The sequence below is a fragment of the Sinohyriopsis cumingii genome, unplaced genomic scaffold (genome assembly GCF_028554795.1).
Source record: "Sinohyriopsis cumingii isolate HCF-2022 unplaced genomic scaffold, ASM2855479v2 utg000555l, whole genome shotgun sequence".
Lineage (NCBI taxonomy): Eukaryota > Metazoa > Mollusca > Bivalvia > Unionida > Unionidae > Sinohyriopsis > Sinohyriopsis cumingii.
In genome coordinates, this window is record NW_028315910.1 from 745428 (window position 1) to 764217 (window position 18790).

General features: G+C 35.8%; 1 long non-coding RNA gene across 1 annotated transcript; it reads right to left on the reverse strand.

Moving 5' to 3' along the window:
* Positions 1-7927: 7927 nt before the first annotated feature.
* On the reverse strand, positions 7928-18551 carry LOC149773792 (uncharacterized). The gene is made up of 2 exons (XR_016417276.1): positions 18415-18551; positions 7928-8196 (listed from the first exon to the last, which is right to left on the reverse strand). It is a non-coding gene; the product is annotated as an uncharacterized LOC149773792 (long non-coding RNA).
* Between the last annotated feature and the right edge of the window lie 239 nt (positions 18552-18790).

An 18790-nucleotide genomic window follows, 5' to 3' on the forward strand; every position in this document is an offset into this window, starting at 1 on the left:
CAAGTATCCTTCTCCAATTCTTATGAGATCTCTCATCCTAAATAGCTCAAGTCTATCTGAAGGTACCTTTATCCAATGCACAAAGATTATTCTTCAAAATTGTTCACGACTTCTGCTGGATTTGTAGGAGGAAATTATTTTCCCTTTTGAAGTCAAAACCCAACAGAGTGATTCTTTTTCAGTCGGGTTATCCTGAAGCTGTCTCACACACCTTAAGGGAATGGAGATGGTCTCTCTGGGGTATGGGGTTGTATGTCCCTGCACCTCTTACCTATTCCCCTAAGGTATTATGATTGGTTAATGTACTTAAAGAAGAAACCAAGTTTTTGTTTCTTTGAGAACACTTACCCAATTATAATACACATTACACACTCCCAGCCTTACAAGCCACATAGGGAGCATGCCTTATGCAAATGAGATATTCTTGGGATTTAACACCAATCCCATACCATGGGAAGATTACTCTGCCTTGACCGCCACCTAGGTGGGCAGATAGTCTTTAGCTTGTTTTAGCTAAAGGTGTTATCTGGTAGGGCCGGATTTGCAAGGTAGTAGTAGTTTTCCTAAGATATTATGACTGGGTAAGTATTCTTGAAGGACCATATTATAATACAACTGGTTTCTTAAATCAACAAGATTCATAACATGAGACAATATAATGTCATCATTCTCAGCCTTTTCTTCAAAATGGTCAGAAACTTGGGATAGACCGAAGTCGCTGTATTTCAAGAAAATGTCTGCACTAGCAAATTTACATGTACATAAAATGTTGATGAATTTGGTGACCAGTAATTATAATCATGTAATTAACATAAATTGAATACTGTCATGTAACCAGTTTGTTTATCACAGTGAGGTACACACACTGAAACCAGGTAATGAAACGAATCTACCTGATGAGCATCAATTGTAAATAAAAAAATTCCTTATCATTTAGATATATATGCATGTCTATTTTCGGACGGCTTAGAATTTCAAAATTCATTCACATGGTTGCAAAGAAATAATCTCATTTGGTAAGCAGTCTCACTAAAAGTCTCTAATCTTCTTACGTTAAATGAACTCTTAAGCATGTTAAGAAACATGCATTAAGTGAGAGTACGCATTGTAAACAAAACTTGATATATTCATTACTTGCAAAAGTGTTACGCAGAGCCTGTCTCTCACAACACCTATTCCAAGTCAGTGGGCATCTCCCTATATTTTTCACACACCATTCTGGTAATCCTGTGTTTGGGTGGGTGGGTGGTGATAACCACCACACAGCCTTGAATCTGGCTCCAATATATTAAAGACTAGGCTGGTGGGGGAGGGACTGCAACATTTGTATAAACAGCTCCCTCAGCTGGTCTGGTTCCACACTTTGATCTCCTTTAATTTATTTAAAAGATTCAGCATACTGAATCTCTGTATGTATGTGGTACAAAAATCTTGAAAGCTAAAATCATGTTACCATGGAAATTTCAACATTTACAACAATCGTGTATTTATGTCAATTGTCATTCTTTCTAAATCCACCTTGGAAATGTTGTATTGTAAGAGTAACTACCAAAGTTTTAATTATGTGTGTAAATGAATGCAGTATTTTGCATTTATCGGTTCAAAGTGCAAGTTACACATTCATAGGCAGCTGCTACACGTATCCTGTATACAGAAAGAGGTTTTCTATAATGTAGCCAACATACCTGTCAAGTTATTCATACCTTTTGTGATATATATTATGTGTGTTATTCGTTCGGGATCTGCCGATCACTGAGTAACGGGTCAGAAAGGCCCGGTACGGAAAAGGCCCGGGTTTAAAAGGTCTGGTCCAAAAAGCCCAGTAACGGGTCAGAAAGGACCTGGACGTAAAAGACCGGGTTAAAAAGGACCGTTTAAAAGATTGTTTAATAATAATAATAATAAGAAGAAGACAGCTTTTCTACAAATACACATATCTATTCACTTCTAAGTCAATGGCATTTTAACATATATTGCTAAAACACTAAGCTGCAAAAACTGAAGCACTGTTCAGTGACGATGAACACCAAGACTAAAATAAAGCACTGATAGTAAACAGCAGACCTTTACAGATTACACGGATTGTAGTACCGATATCAGGAAAGAATCGCGATCGCATTGTACTTTTCACACTTCCTTTACTTGTTTTCTATCTCAGATGTATTTAATATGTTATGAAATTTTGATAATCACAATTAGGACGCGAATACAGGTCTCTACAATCACAACTCTTTGCCTCCAGTCTCAACAGAGCTTAATGTGTCCTACGATTTTAACAGTTTTTGTAGCGATTACTGAGACACTCCTGACTGAACTACCCCAGGCGATTATCTGTAAGCTTCAGGTACATGGTGCCTCTTTCTTCACTCATAACATTTTATGCATCATCATTTATACTTTTTTTCCATTACATATATCTTTTAGTGAACTTTCCTTATTTTACGTTTTTTGATATTTTCAATAACATCAACATAAATAATTTATGTATCTTTCAAATTACTGTGACTTTATCTAAGGATGAAGATGTTGTAGTTACTGACCTTGGATTACGTACTTATATAAAGAAATCATTGCCATTTTGTTTGGTTTTTTAAAAAAAAGAGAAAATGTATGAATGTGCAATATTCATAGATCTCACATTATAGTTTTTGGACCCACAGAGAGATGCTCAAATGCTTTCATGTCATTTTCTTACAAATGTTCAATTGCGTCGTACATTTCTGTAACAGTTGTCGATATAAATGTTGCAGTAATTTGAGGGGAAAAAATTTGGCCCTATATGTAGTATTAAATCAAAATGTTTGAACTTTGCGTCACACGTACATATATTTACGATTTTGAATGGGATTGTTTTCTTTTCTTGAATGTTTAATAAAGTCATCTGTTCTTATGAGACTTTCTGACAGCCACATATTTGATCTCTAGTTGTAACACCGCATGTCAACATTATTTTCTATCCAGCTTTTTTACGTTTTGTGATCTAAACTAGGAAAACAAAGGCTTGGAAATTATGAATTAACTTTGACAGCTACTGTGTGCACTTTTGTTGTGTTGTAACAGTACTATATCCATCTGTTATTCTAGAACTGCATCCTATATCGTAATGTTAACGTCGACAGCCACTGTGTACAATTTGTTGAAAATTTTTTGTTGAAAAGTGACAATCAATGTATGCACGTTTTTTTTTAGTTCGTTGATTATTCGTTGCTGTTATTGTAGAATTGTTTACTATATTTTGCTGTTAAATTTATCTGACAGGCATTATGTGCAATACTGTTGTAGTATTTTATATTAGATTTTAATATTCATGTATTAGCACTAATGATTGTTATTATTAACAAATGTATAAATCTGAAAGAGCATTAGCGTTTGTTTGTCTTTTGTTGCTTATACTAGTTAGACATGATATATTTTCTTCTTTTTGCCTTTCTATCCCATCATAACAATCTTTTGTTGTTAATTTTTACAATAAATAACCTCTTAATTCTTTTGCAATTTTGACTTGACTTTCATTGCAAACACAACGCAATAACGGTGCCTACAAGGCTAATGTCTATTGAAAGCATAAATTATAATCAACGCAAATAAAATACGCATACACATGTATTAAATGTATGTACTGAATGTATGTGAAACAGGAAGCGTCAATAGTCTTCACAAATGAAAATATTCACCCATCATAAATGAAATCGTCATTACTTAATTAAGGCATTACCATGACAAAGTTGGCATGCACAACCCACACGTGGGTGACACTAACTCGTATTCAGTCTTGATATGTTATAACAAAGATGTTAATGATTCGCTTTACTTCCAATGTTTTCTTACACAATTATTATTTGCCTTCTTTTAACTTTCCCACATTCAGTAAATTGCGTTATTTTCTTCTTTGTTCATTTTACACAGAACAAGTAGTAACGTGTCGCAATAAATTTCATGATCACTGAAGTACGATTGTGACATACGGTACAATGATTCTCTGCTGCACATTATTTATAGACATTTCAGGGTAAAACAAGGATTGATATTTACGTATTAATTACTTTTAGTAGACATGATGCTAGTAGTTGGTAATTTATACATAAATGGTCCCTTTTCGGACCGGGCCTTTTAATCATTAGTCCGTTTTGGTTGTGGACCTTTTTGGTACCGGGCCGTTTTGACCCAGATCCGATCACTGCCGAGCGGGATTTCATTATGGAGACGATAGATTCGTTATTCTGCGTACGAAGATTTCAGGGAGCTCGTATTTCATAACGAGAACCTCTACGTGCTTGATATTACCCCAGAATTGCCTTTTAAATAGTATTTAATCAGTTGATATGCATAATAATCCAAACATTTCTGCAAGAAAATTCACCCTAAGCAGCACTAGTGTACCTTTAAACATTACATCATGCAGACCTACATGATGCGACGTTGGCGGAGGAGTGTGGCCATGCTGGGAATCTTGGCACGTTCAAGCACGTCGTTGTTTGTTACTCGATCGCTCAGTCTTTTCTCTTATGAGGCGTACACAGTCCAGGTTTCACTGGCGTACAGGAGAGTGTTTAGCACGCAGGCACGATACACTGTGATCTTAGTGTTCAGGGTCAGCATGCTGTTGCTCAACATTCTCTGCGACAACCTGGAGAGAGTTGTTGATGCCTTTTCGATCCGCTTGTTGAGCTCAGCATCGAGCGAGAGGTTGTTGGTGATGGTAGAGCCGAGGTACGTGAACTGACTGACTACCACAAGTTCGTAGTTGTTGATGATGGCATCAGATGGCTGGGCCATGTGCATCGGGTGGATGGCATCAGATGGCTGGGCCATGTGCATCGGGTGGATGACGGACGGATCCCCAAAAACATTCTTTATTCGAAACTTGCCTCTGGCAAAAGGTCGATAGGACGGCTACATCTCCACTTCAATGACGTCTGCAAACGCGACATGAAAGCCCTTGACATCGACGTCAACACCTGGAAAGAACTTGCTCTTGATAGGTCCAACTGGCGACATGCTCTGATCACTGGTCTGAAAGCTGGCAGGACAAGCTACACTCGCCAGCTGATGAAAAGTGATCGCAGAGGAAGAAGAAGCAGGTCCAACCCACACCAGACTCATCCTTCAAGTGCAGCAAGGACTGCCACTCCCGTTTTGGGCTACATAGCCACAGCAGACATTAAACAACCATACAACCAGGACATCTCTCATGGGCACACTTCCATCGTCTCTCGAGACTAACGGATACAAACACATGCAGACCTACATACTGTTAAACATCACATTATGTAGACCTACACACTGTTAAACATCACATTATGTAGACCTACGCACTGTTAAACATCACATTATGTAGACCTACGCACTGTTAAACATCACATTATGCAGACCTACGCACTGTTAAACATCACATTATGTAGCCTACACACTGTTAAACATCACATTATGTAGACCTACGCACTGTTAAACATCACATTATGTAGACCTACGCACTGTTAAACATCACATTATGTAGACCTTCACACTGTTAAACATCACATTATGTAGCCTACACACTGTTAAACATCACATTATGTAGACCTACGCACTGTTAAACATCACATTATGTAGACCTTCACACTGTTAAACATCACATTATGTAGCCTACACACTGTTAAACATCACATTATGTAGACCTACGCACTGTTAAACATCACATTATGTAGACCTACGCACTGTTAAACATTACATTATGTAGACCTACACACTGTTAAATATGACATTATGTAGCCTACACACTGTTAAACATCACATTATGTAGCCTACACACTGTTAAACATCACATTATGTAGCCTACACACTGTTAAACATCACATTATGTAGACCTACGCACTGTTAAATATGATTTTAGATGCAGACTCAGTAGTAAACTTGGATTATGTCATGATCATGATGCCAATATAAGGAGTAGTTCCGGAAGACATGATATATTGTGGATGGAGAAAAAATCACAAGATATGTATGTTTTATTCTCCTAACATAGCTGATCCACAAAATATATGTTTGATTATACTCACCCTAAGCTGGTTGTTTTATTGTCTTAACCCATACATGTTTGTTCATTTCAGTGCCACTAGACCTTTCTCATGTGACTGAGAAAGATGTTGAGATGTTTTCTAGTCGATCTGTCCCCGTAGCAACCAAAGCTCGTGTCAATCATATGGAACAGCTACGGATCATGAAATTGCCATGGTACAGAAAACTGGGGGATGAATATCAAGATACGGTGATTGAAGAGGAAGAAGACTTTCTGTTATTTTAGCAAGATTTTGTGGAGAACAGTTTGCATTCTCCTTACTCTGCTTGCAGTATGGAATTCATAGACTTAACTTAATCAAGAGATGAAAATTTGAGGTCAAACACCAACAGATGAAAATTTGAGGTCAAACACAAACAGATGAAAATTTGAGGTCAAACACAAACAGATGAAAATTTGAGGTCAAACACAAACAGATGCAAATTTGAGGTCAAACACCAAGAGATAAAAATTTGAGGTCAAACAGAGGACATACAGCTGATAAGAGTTATTCGAATTTTGCGTTTATTTGAAATAAATAAGGTACAGAGAACACCACGGTATCAGAATAAGATTTGCTGTAATTGAATTTGCATCATCAGTATGGATTGTTATAATCATCCTTGTATTGTGCCAGGTATCTTTGTATCTCTCACCCACTTCATTTTCGTTACAAAAGTTCCCCTTGCATGTGCCTTTGCATGAAATGGTGGAGGCATCTTCCGTGCATTCATTTCCCCAATTTGTGCTGCATGTTCGAAAGTATGATATAACCATATTTTTAGGTGTAATAATGTGACATGTAATTAACATTATTTTGAATAAATAATTTCCTCTGTATGTGCATGTGTGTGTGAGAGAGAGATTTGGATTTTTAACGTAGCTTTAACAATTTTTCAGTCATATCGCTACGATGTCTGCAGTGTGATGCCTAGCACTGGGGCATCGTCGCGCATCGTCGCGCACACGTGTAGCATGATGTCCCACCCAGTCACATTATTATGACACCAGGCCGACTAGGCTGAGCGACAAGCGAGGCAGCTGTTAGTAAAACTTTTGTAAGTCTCTGATGTGACTCGGCGGGGAATCGAACCCACGACCTCCCGCATCCAAGGTGGACGCTCTAACCACTAGGCCGCCGGAGCGGTTCTTTGTTTGTGTCACAGTGACATTTATAATTAATTTTTTTATTCCAATCAATAGCTTCTTTTGCACCCCATTTGCAAGCCATCCACAAAATTTGTCAGTAACTTTTGTCTAAAACTAAATTTATAGTGTGGAAAGCATCATATCTTTATGACCTTGACCTAGCCACTAAATAACCTACTTGTGTTGGTGTGCCATAAAGCATCAAACCAACCCATGACCTTGACCTATAACCTATCAACCCATGAAATCAATAGGTTTCTTTCTTACCTCAGCTGTAAACTGTTTACAAAGTTTGTCTTTGAAATTTAATGTAAAATAAATATAACGAGCATAAACCAATTTTCTTCTAAAATCACCTTTAACTTACGTTATAATATTTCACCATAAATATTGTTATCCACAAAGTTTGGTCAAGGAATTTGCTGTAGAACTAAAGATATAGTGTGGAAACCTGTCTTTGCCTTCTTCAATTCAAAATTACCTTGACCTTTAACCCCAGAATCAATAGCTGTCTTCCTTACCCAAAGAACAAGTCATCCAGAACTGGAACTATTGTACAGAAAACAAAGCAGACAGACAGATAACTTCATAGCATTACATCATTTAATGACAGGCATAACATTCTTTTAAATGTAATTCTCATTAAATTTTGGAGACTTTTTTTCTTGCATATATTTCCATTACTTCATCAAACGTGGGATATAATTTCTTATTAAGAAGCCGCAACAACACATTCTGTGATATAGTTTCTCACCCTGTAAACCTCTGGGTCAATATCGCTACATTGAGGATAAAGGTCCAAATAGTTTAACGTCATTGCGTTGAGCATGGATTCAATATGTAGGCCACATTTCAATTTTACTTACATTTGTCATACTGTTCAGAGAAAACGCAGTAATTGCCACACTTCAGATGATTCAGGTCACTTAACAACATCGGATGTGTTATACAGTCATGTAATGAACCTGTCTTATCCCAGACACTGTAGGAACACATGTAACACTGGAACTCTGCAATTAACAAGAGCCATGAAATAGTATGCTTTCATATCATTGAATTACTCGAATATGTTGTAATCAATTATGATCACACTAATTATAAAGGAATATACCCAAAAAATCTGTCATAACACTATCTTTATTAGAATAGTCAGAAGCAATGTCATAACACCAGCTGCAGATGGACATCTAGAAGTAATCTGCATAACACTAACGGTATAGGAATATTTAGAAGTAATCTGTCATAACACTAACTGTATAGGAATATTTAGAAGTAATCTGTCATAACACTAACTGTATAGGACAATTTAGAAGTAATCTGTCATAACACTAACTGTATATGAATATTTAGAAGTAATCTGTCGTAAAACTAACTGTGTAGGAATATTTAGAGTAATCTGTTATAACACTGACTGTATATGAATATTTAGAAGTAATCTGTCATAACACTAACTGTGTAGGAATATTTAGAAGTAATCTGTCATAACACTAACTGTGTAGGAATATTTAGAAGTAATCTGTTATAACACTGACTGTATATGAATATTTAGAAGTAATCTGTCATAACACTAACTGTGTATGAATATTTAGAAGTAATCTGTCATAACACTAACTGTGTATGAATATTTAGAAGTAATCTGTTATAACACTAACTGTATATGGATATTTAGAAGTAATATGTTATAACACTGACTGTATATGGATATTTAGAAGTAATATGTTATAACACTGACTGTATATGAATATTTAGAAGTAATCTGTTATAACAACAACTGTGTTGGAATAAAGCAGATGCCGATGAAGGAAATGCAATTATAGGCTAAAAGAATTAAAACTGGCAGGCAGAAATCTCCCTCCCCCCTTGTGCACAAAAGTTCAAGTTTCGATGTTACCAGAAATATAAGGTTAGTACCACTTCTCAACAAAAAGAGAAGTTGATAAATATTTTCTTCACTTTGAGAGCATTAGACTTTATTATTACCGAGTTTACGTACTGGCAAAGATCGTGATATTTACATTTCACTGTTGATATGTCGTCCTCATAGCAACTGTGTTGTAAAAAAAAAAACACATTTCATTCTCTTTTCAAATATTAATCTGGCAACTTTTAGAAATCAAACGTCTGAAAAGGCCTATAAGAAATCCTTATCTTGTCTTGCATGTTCTTATTGTAAGAAGAAAGGGTGTGTTATTTATGAAAAATAAGCAACAGAATAAAGACAGTGCAATTCTAAATGCTGTTATTTTAGAGAGGTCAGTGTCATGGTTCTGCATATTGAAAGCAATAACTGGTTGGATCAAGTAAACCCCAGTCTGATTTCCTTATGGAGATTTATGAACCATTCATATTGAAATGTTCAGTATCACTTATTGATGATTCTGCCAAGGATATTTCTATTAAAATATCGAGGGACACAGGAGCTTCTCAGAGTCTTATTAGGTGTTTTGCCTTTGAGAATCCTTCTTGTAGCGAAAGTGTTTTATTTAGAGAGTGGAATGTGGCTTTGTTAATGTTCTCCTCCCCTGTGTCAATTTGGCATCAGACTTAGTTTCAGGAGATGTGATTGTCAGAGCAGGGACTTGTTTACGTACTGAAGGCATTCATTTATTACTAGGTAATAACCAAGCTGGAGATAAGGTTGTGGTTGACCCTCTTCTAACTGCCATGTATTATTTGGATTGAAATCCTTGATTTATATCCTGCTTGTGATGTTACTAGAGGTATGGCAAAAAGAACTCTTGAGAAAGATGTTGCTCAGGAAATTATCCCTTTAGCTGACACATTTATTGGTCATTCTTTTGATGAAGTCACTTTTGCGCCTAGTATTGATTAATCAGTAGAAATTGATCAGCGTGATCCCCTTTTTACTATTCATTCTCTCTGTTCTACTTATGGTGACAAAAGACATTCACTCGTTATCGAACAGGAACAATATACTGATAAATCATGTTTGTTTTAGAGGGTTATTAGAGAAAGTGAAGCCACATAAGCCCCAGTTTATTTTATTTAAAAAATGGAGTCCTTGTGAGAAAATGGAGACCATTTGATGTACCCGCTAATGATGAGTGGTCAAATTGATATTCTAAATTCTAAGAAACAGTAACTTATTAGTCTAGCCCATGAAAATCCATTGGCTGGTCATTTATGGGTTATTAAAACTTATCACAAGATCTTAAATCATTTTATTGGCCAAAATTAAAAGTCATATTTCTAAATACTGTAGATCTTGTCACACTTGTCAAATTTTAGGAGCTCATCAACAATGTATTCTTGCACATAACCAGACCGCTCCGGTGGACTAGTGGTTAGAGAGTCCGCCTCGGGTGCTGGAGGTCGCGGTTTTGAGCCCCGGCCGAGTCATACCAAAGACTTAAAAAAAATGGAACTAACAGCTGCCTTGCTAGGTGCTCCATGTCTGCGGCATGATGCACCAGGGCTAAACATCACTATAAACTAGACAGATATCGTAGCTATATGATTGAAAAATTGTTAAAGCTACGTGACAAGTCCAAATCACACACACAAACACACTTGCATATGACGATCCATTTAGCAAAATAATTGCGGACTGTATCAGTCTCTTACCTTAAACCAAACCAGGCAACGAACACTTCTGATCATAATGTGTCCACTAGATTTCTAGAGGCAATTCTTTTAAGAAATATTAAAAAGTAAAACCATAGTAAAAACTTTGGTGATACTTTTTTCTCACTTTTTGGGCATCCTAAATGTGTTCAGTGCAAGCAAATGTTAAGTTGTTATGTTTGGAATTTTCGAACAAGTTATGTATGAATTAGACATGGCACAGTTGAAGTCTTCTGCCAATAACCCAGAAAGTAAAGAGTCTTTGGAAAGATTTCATCAAACTTCAAAAATATGATTCAGTCATATTGTTTTGATACTGGAAAAGACTGGAATGAGCGTTTTCATTTACTGTTGCTTGCTGTTAGAGAATCAGTTCAAGAATCATTAGATTCTATTCCTTTTGAACTAGTGTTTGGACACACTGTATGTGTGCCATCAAAGTTATCAAATGAGGAACTTCTTCCAAATGAAGATTGCAAGATAAATATTCCCGACTATGTCTTTAATTTTGAATATAAATTGTCAAAGGATTGTGAAGTAACAAGAACTGATCTTCACTCTACTCAGTCAAAAATTAAATTAAATTATGACAGAAATACACAAAAAGGGAGTTCTCGTCCTAGTCATAGAGTTATGGCTCTCTTGGCCATGTCTTAATGTCCTATTCAGGTGAAAATTGTACGATTCCAATGCAATCGAAAAGTAAATGATTTACTTAAATTATATCATTTAACACCTGGAGGATGAAACAAAAACAACATTGTCATAAATATGCTCTAATAGTATTTTGGTAGAGATAGCCCTGTTATGTATTCAATCAGTTTAGTCCCTCGCAGTGAGGATGCAAACGATAGAATGCAAACTGACTGTAATGACATTGGTATAAACAATCTTTTAAATTCAGAAACATTAAACAGCCTGGGCCAGACACTTATACTTCTACAACCACGACAATCGAGAGAACTAAAACAGTTGTTTATGAATATGAGTACTTGTTTCCTGATGTTCCAACACGAACAAATAAAATCTACCAAGACTCTAAAATTTTAGATTCTGCACCTGTGAAACATCATCCTTACAAGATGTATTCTCTCAAGCAGGAATGTTTGAAAAACGAAATTCAGTATTTACTGGAGAGTGATTTCACAGAACCAAATAAAAAGTAACTGGAGATCGCCCAATATTCGAATGCCTAAACTAGGTAACACATTCCGTATGCATACTGACTTTAGAAAAGTGAACATTATCTCCAAAATGGATTCCTTTCGAATGCCAAGAATCGCTGATTGCATTGACCAAATTGGGAATGGAAAGTGTGTCACAAAATTTGACAATTTATTATGATTCTGACAAACTCCCCTCACGGAAAGAGCAAAATAAATTTCGATTTTTGCAACTCCAGATGACTATATATATATATATATATATATATATATATATATATATATATATATATATATATATATATATATATATAAAGTGTAATGAACAATTCGCCGTCAATATTACAGCATTTAATGGACATAATAACGTCTGGTCTAGATAATAGACATCATTATCTAAAACAACACCTGGAAAGATCACTTGAAAACCAGTCGGAAATTCTTTGATCGACTCAGTGATGCGAATTCGAGAATTCAATTCATTTAGGTAAAAGTGATTTGTTGCCGTGCTTGTGTCACATTTTTAGGATATATTGTAAGACATGGTTAAGTTAAAGACAAGGAGATCTCTGAATTCACAGTGCCTATCAGTATAATGAAATATATGCGATTTTGTGCTATGATATTACCGGAAATGAGCTCCAAATTTCTCCATCACGGACGAGTGCTTGACAAAATTGAGTAAGAAATCCCAATTTTATTGGTCTGACAAGTAACATGTACCTTTGGACAAATTAAAGGTCATTCTTAAAGATGTTCCAGTTCTTTCAGCTCCAAAATTCTGTCATTTATGTGCAATGTCTGTTGGTGCAAGTGATGAAGTGGTTGGCGAGTTATTTTTTTTAAGAAGATAAAAATGGTGTGGATTATCCAGTGAGGTTTTTTTTTCCTGAAAAATTAAGCAAGTACCAAAGAAATTTTTCTACAATCGAAACGGAATGTTTTGCATTATTTGGTTTTGTTTTGGCTTGTCTTTTTCCAACTTCTGTTTTTATTTTGCTGGGTTTTCAATTTTGAGAGGTTTTCGGTTTACTGGAGTTCTTCTTTATTTATATTCACCTAAGAATTGGATGCTTGATCACAGAACCCCTAATACATAATTAAATATTTATATTTTTAGTGCATGTACGACCTAATAATTTAAAACATTTGTCAAAACTACATAAAGCATATCAGTGGATTTAGATTAAACTGTTGCATTATCAATGGTTTTCCATATACTCGAATTTATTTTCTTTTTTATCGAGTTCATTTTATTGTAATTGGTCACATAATCGAACTTAGTTTCTATTTTATGGAGTTCATTGGAGTGTAATATTATCATTTTGAACCTTTTTCAGTTTTTCTGAAAAGAAATAATTCATTTTCTGCAACAGATGATTTCAGTTTTCAGAGAGACGTGTTCTGATTTTCAGAGAAGCAGGTTTCCGTTTACGCATGTAAAACTTACTTAAAAGTAAGAAAAAAGTAAAATTGGAACCAAAAACACGGTAAGGTTTTGAGAGAATTATGTTTTCGGGGGGGGGGGGTGACTTCGCGAACACACACACATACACACACATCAGGCGCGCGCACATAACATTTTGTTTTTAAAAAATCTCCATCGTTCAAGACTGAGTTTTTAAAAAGCTTTTTTCTAAAAGTTGCAAGGATGTCTAAATTCACGTTCAGCAAACGTTTTCCTTTGTATTGCGCCTATCACCGTGTCCATTCCAATCACCGGATATCGACCAAATATTGTTCAGGGGGTAGGGGATGCTTGTACAAGAGTCAGTTACTTTAGGAAGTATGTAAAATCGTAGTAGAAAAGTTAATAATGAATAAATGCAAGGACACTTTCCTGTGGTTTTAGATTACCGCGCCAATAAAGCCAATCGAGGAATTGGTTAATTTTTGCTATTTAAATGTGTTGGTGGATAAAGAGTGACACGTGTATATTACAAACAAAACAAAACAGGAGTAACCATTCTTGTTTTTAAAGATGGCTGTATATGGATTACTAGAATCGTACAGTGTTAGACTTTGCTACTACAATCGTACAGTGTTAGACTTCGCTACAAGAATCGTACAGTGTTAGACTTCGCTACTAGAATCGTACAGTGTTAGACCTCGCTACTAGAATCGTACAGTGTTAGACTTTGCTACTAGAATCGTACAGTGTTAGACTTCGCTACTAGAATCGTACAGTGTTAGACTTCGCTACTAGAATCGTACAGTGTTAGACCTCGCTACTAGAATCGTACAGTGTTAGACTTCGCTACTAGAATCGTACAGTGTTAGACTTCGCTACTAGAATCGCACATTGTTAGACTTCGCTACTAGAATCGTACAGTGTTAGACTTCGCTACTAGAATCGTACAGTGTTAGACCTCGCTACTAGAATCGTACAGTGTCAGACCTCGCTACTAGAATCGTACAGTGTTAGACCTCGCTACTAGAATCGTACAGTGTTAGACTTTGCTACTAGAATCGTACTTCGCTACTAGAATCGTACAGTGTTAGACCTCGCTACTAGAATCGTACAGTGTTAGACTTCGCTACTAGAATCGTACAGTGTTAGACCTCGCTGCTAGAATCGTACAGTGTTAGACTTCGCTACTAGAATCGTACAGTGTTAGACTTCGCTACTAGAATCGTACAGTGTTAGACCTCGCTACTAGAATCGTACAGTGTTAGACTTCGCATATCTTAGTAACATTATTATTGTTGTACTATTCTTCTCTACTTCTTCCACTCGGACTAAAACACCAATATTTTGACTAAGCTATTTGAATTTTATAGGGTCAACGAATAGGGTTAAGTTTAAAAGATGAAAGTGTAAAATGAGCAAAACGACAGCAGGCAGTAGTGGTTCTACATGGCAATGCTTAAAATGTTTTGGCAATTTGGTAAAGGAGAAGGTCAAGTAGATGTTGATTCCAGACTGACTGTAAACCTGCCCGTACCACAAATTGGATTAAATTGATCTGCATGTTTCTATATCCCTGGATTCCAAACTATTTTCTTATCAATTGTCTCAGTTAATGGCTGCCTTAACGTGTACGAGTTTGCAAGAATTATAAGCGCGACAAAACTAATGTCCTTACAGCAGGGCCGGCGCCAGACTATCTGGCGCCCTAGGCAAGGTTAGATTCTGGCGCACCCCCACCCCCCGAAAATATAAATTTTAAAATTTATAAACAATACACTTTTTATAAAAAAAAATTTCAACCCTCTGTGCTCAAATGTCCGGACACCCCCACCCCCCAAAAAAGCACTACTTGATACTATTTTATTTGCAAAATTAAGACAAGAATAAACAAACATAAAGATAGACATTAGTGATGAACTAACAGCATAATGGACAGTTGAACAGATACTCAATACTAATACACCTGAAACCAAATTTGGCTGAGGGATAAATACAGACAGAAACACAATTCAAAATCTCACTTTGCGTTCCTTTTCCTCAGCAAAGTTTTTAACCAATTCAGCTAAATCAAGTAATGAAGCCTGAGCATGCTCAAGTGATATAGTTACCAAGCCAACTAGTCTCTCTTGCAACATTGTAGAGCGAATGTAAGATTTTACAAGCTTGAGCTTTGAGAAACTACGCTCACCACTTGCGTATATATATGTTACGGCCAATCTGTCAAATTGCCCAGTTCATGAAATGGGCAAATTTGTCTGCCCAATTCTTTCCTTGTTTTTACCATTAGAATAAGGAGTTACCCTCCTCAATTTGGTTTCCGCGGCAAACTGAAGGTTTCGTATACGCGTGATTCCACGGAAAAACTCGTGGCCTATAAAAACACGCGAACGTAATTACGTCCTGAAAGTTTCGTATACGCGCGATTTTCACTCACTCATTTTGCTTGTTCCGGTCAGCCTCGTGTTTCGGTCAGACTGAATATACCCGATTATTTGTCCCTGTATGAAATAAATCAGGATAAAAAAACGACCCTCAATAAAACTGAAATGCATTTATTTATTTTTCAAGACTGTTGTTGATTTGGAGAAATGCGCCCCTTGAAATCAGCGACCTAGGCGGCTGCCTAGTTTGCCTATATGGTAGCGCCGGCCCTGCCTTACAGCTTGAAAACATGGAGCAGATGTTTTGGGGCATATTTATAAGCACTAAATATTTTGAATGCTACCTGCATACAAGACGTTAAATTATAGGTTTTCCTTCACATCGTCAAAATGATGCAATCATGGCATACTCCAATTTCTATCCATTTCTCAACGTGCATGCTAGGACCTCCACCCATCTATAGATATTGCATACTCTGACCTCAACCCACTTATAGACATTGCATACTCTGACCTCCACCCATTTACAGATATAGCATACTCTGACCTCCACTCACTTCTAGACATTGTATACTCTGACTTCCACCCCCTCATAGACATTGCATACTCTGACCTCCACCCACTTATATACTTTGCATACTCTGACCTCCACCCTCTTATAAACATTGCATACTCTGACCTCCACCAAATTATAGATATTGCATACTCTGACCTCCAACAATCTATAGACCTTGTACACTTAGAGGGTTGAACGTAGATTCATTTCCAACTCGTCCTTTCTTTTTGTATTGTTCAGCACATCGGTTATTTAATAAACACTGTGTACAGGAAAAAATTAGGAAAATTATGGAACTTGTATTTAACACTATTTCTTTGTTTTATTTTTTGCGTATTTAAATAAAACAAACTAATAACTTATATGTTGTCGTGTCTAAATCTCCAGTGATATTGTCTACATTACTGTATGCAAACGCAGAGTGGAAAGATACATGTTACATTAAAATAGCAAATCATTAATAAGACAGTTTCGTCTTTCTAACAGAAATGTCTTTAATAGTTTTTGTTTGGATATAAAATTATTAAGTGTATATATAAACACAAATGTCATTGATAGTTTTTGTTTGTATATTAACGTCTTACGTGTGTATATAAACCAACCCGTCTGTTTATAATTTCATGTGCCTACTAGGGCACGTAGGCACGTAGGTAGGTGATTAGGTAGGTCGAAATCAAAGTTGATTAAAAATGTGAAGGTGACTGGTGAATAAAAGTAGACAGTCCATGTCATGTTTTAATGTTTTGGGGGAATATCTTCGCAACTGTATCGAAACTGAAGAAAAAAGTTAGAAGTAATTACAGGATCACAGTGAGATAAAGTTTGTGTAAAAGTATTTCTTTTATCAGAGGACATCGTGAGGAAATTGATTGCCATGGTCACATAAATCTCGGTATTTATGATTATTGTATTCTTCTGTAATGTATTACCCTTGTTTGCAATGTTTTAAATACATTAAGACATTTCGTAGTAGTCAACACAGCCGCTGAAAAGAAATAGCAAGTTTAAGAATGTAAATTCTGATATGGGAAAATCCATCATTTTGCATAATCCGTCCGTATATTCACAACTATGACGTTAATATTAGCAATATGCGGGAAATCCGTCAAAGTAGCCAGCTTCATAGCGCAAACTGGCATTCAGTCATCATTGAGAAAACAATAGTGTCGACATAGAAAACAATAGTGTCGATATAGAAAACAAATAGCGTCGATATAAAAAACTATCGATATAGAAAACAATAGTGTCGATATGGAAAACAATAGTGTCAATATCGAAAACAGTGGTGTCAAAATAGTAAAATCTATTTTGATATGTAGAGTACTAAGCTACACAAATCTCATCTGGTATGATTTTCTTTTTTAATTTTAAGATGGAATTATTTTATGGGGTTTATTTTTTGCGAAAACAAATCCTACTGCCATATAATATAATTACAAGTAAGACATATTGGATCTAGCAGACTATATTTAAAGCTGGACATATAATTTCCAGGGGAAAACAATTCATACAAATCTGGACACATAATTTCCAGGGGAAAACAATTCATACAAATCTGGACACATAATTTCCAGGGGGAAACAATTCATACAAATCTGGACACATAATTTATAGGGGAAAACAATTCATAAAGGTGTTATAAAGTTTTGCCAGGACTAAACTTTACAACTTTGGTCTGATTTTCCACTTAGTAAAAGGGAAATTAAAGGGGGTAGGGGAAGTTCTTTTGTCTGATTTTCCACTCAGTACAAGGGAAGCGAAAGTGGATGGGAGAACCCTGCAAGAACATTAGCATATCGTTAGGAAATTTTAATTAAATTTTGCAAGTGTTCACTTAAAGAACCATCACTAAAAAACACAGATTGACTCTATATCGGAAATTATTTATATAAACCAGTAAGAAATCATCATATAATTTCCTGTTAAAACACGAAATAGATATACCAGAGTGATACCTAGAAATGAACAGGTCTGCCACTTTGAAATAACAAGATAAAAGGAAGAATATTATATAAACAATGTTGTTAAAAAATCAACAATGTATAACAATTTAATTTATGGATAAGTTCGTGGAGAAATACGACATCGGCAAAAAAGATCTACTATATTATTATTATTATTATTGTACTTACCTTCAACTGTTGCCGAAGAAACGGATAGAAATCCGAGAACGAGAAAGCCCATAACGAGTGCCACTTTCAATTCCTCTCTCATTTTCAAGACTTATGTTGTTATAGAAAGTTATATATTCTGCGTCATATAGATCTTATCCCTTCTTATATAACTGGTTATCTTCCGTCAAAGTAACGGAAACATGCACCCAAACGATTACCTGTTTTCTTTAGTGCTTCTTTTTGCTCGAGTCGGATGTTTTTTACACTCATTCATCTTAAATTAACAGTAACATAGATGTATCCCCACAATACATGTATCGCATATCGTTTACTCAGTTAACGTTAAATCTCTCTTTATCGTCAATAAAGCACATAATAAATCTATTCCTTGCAT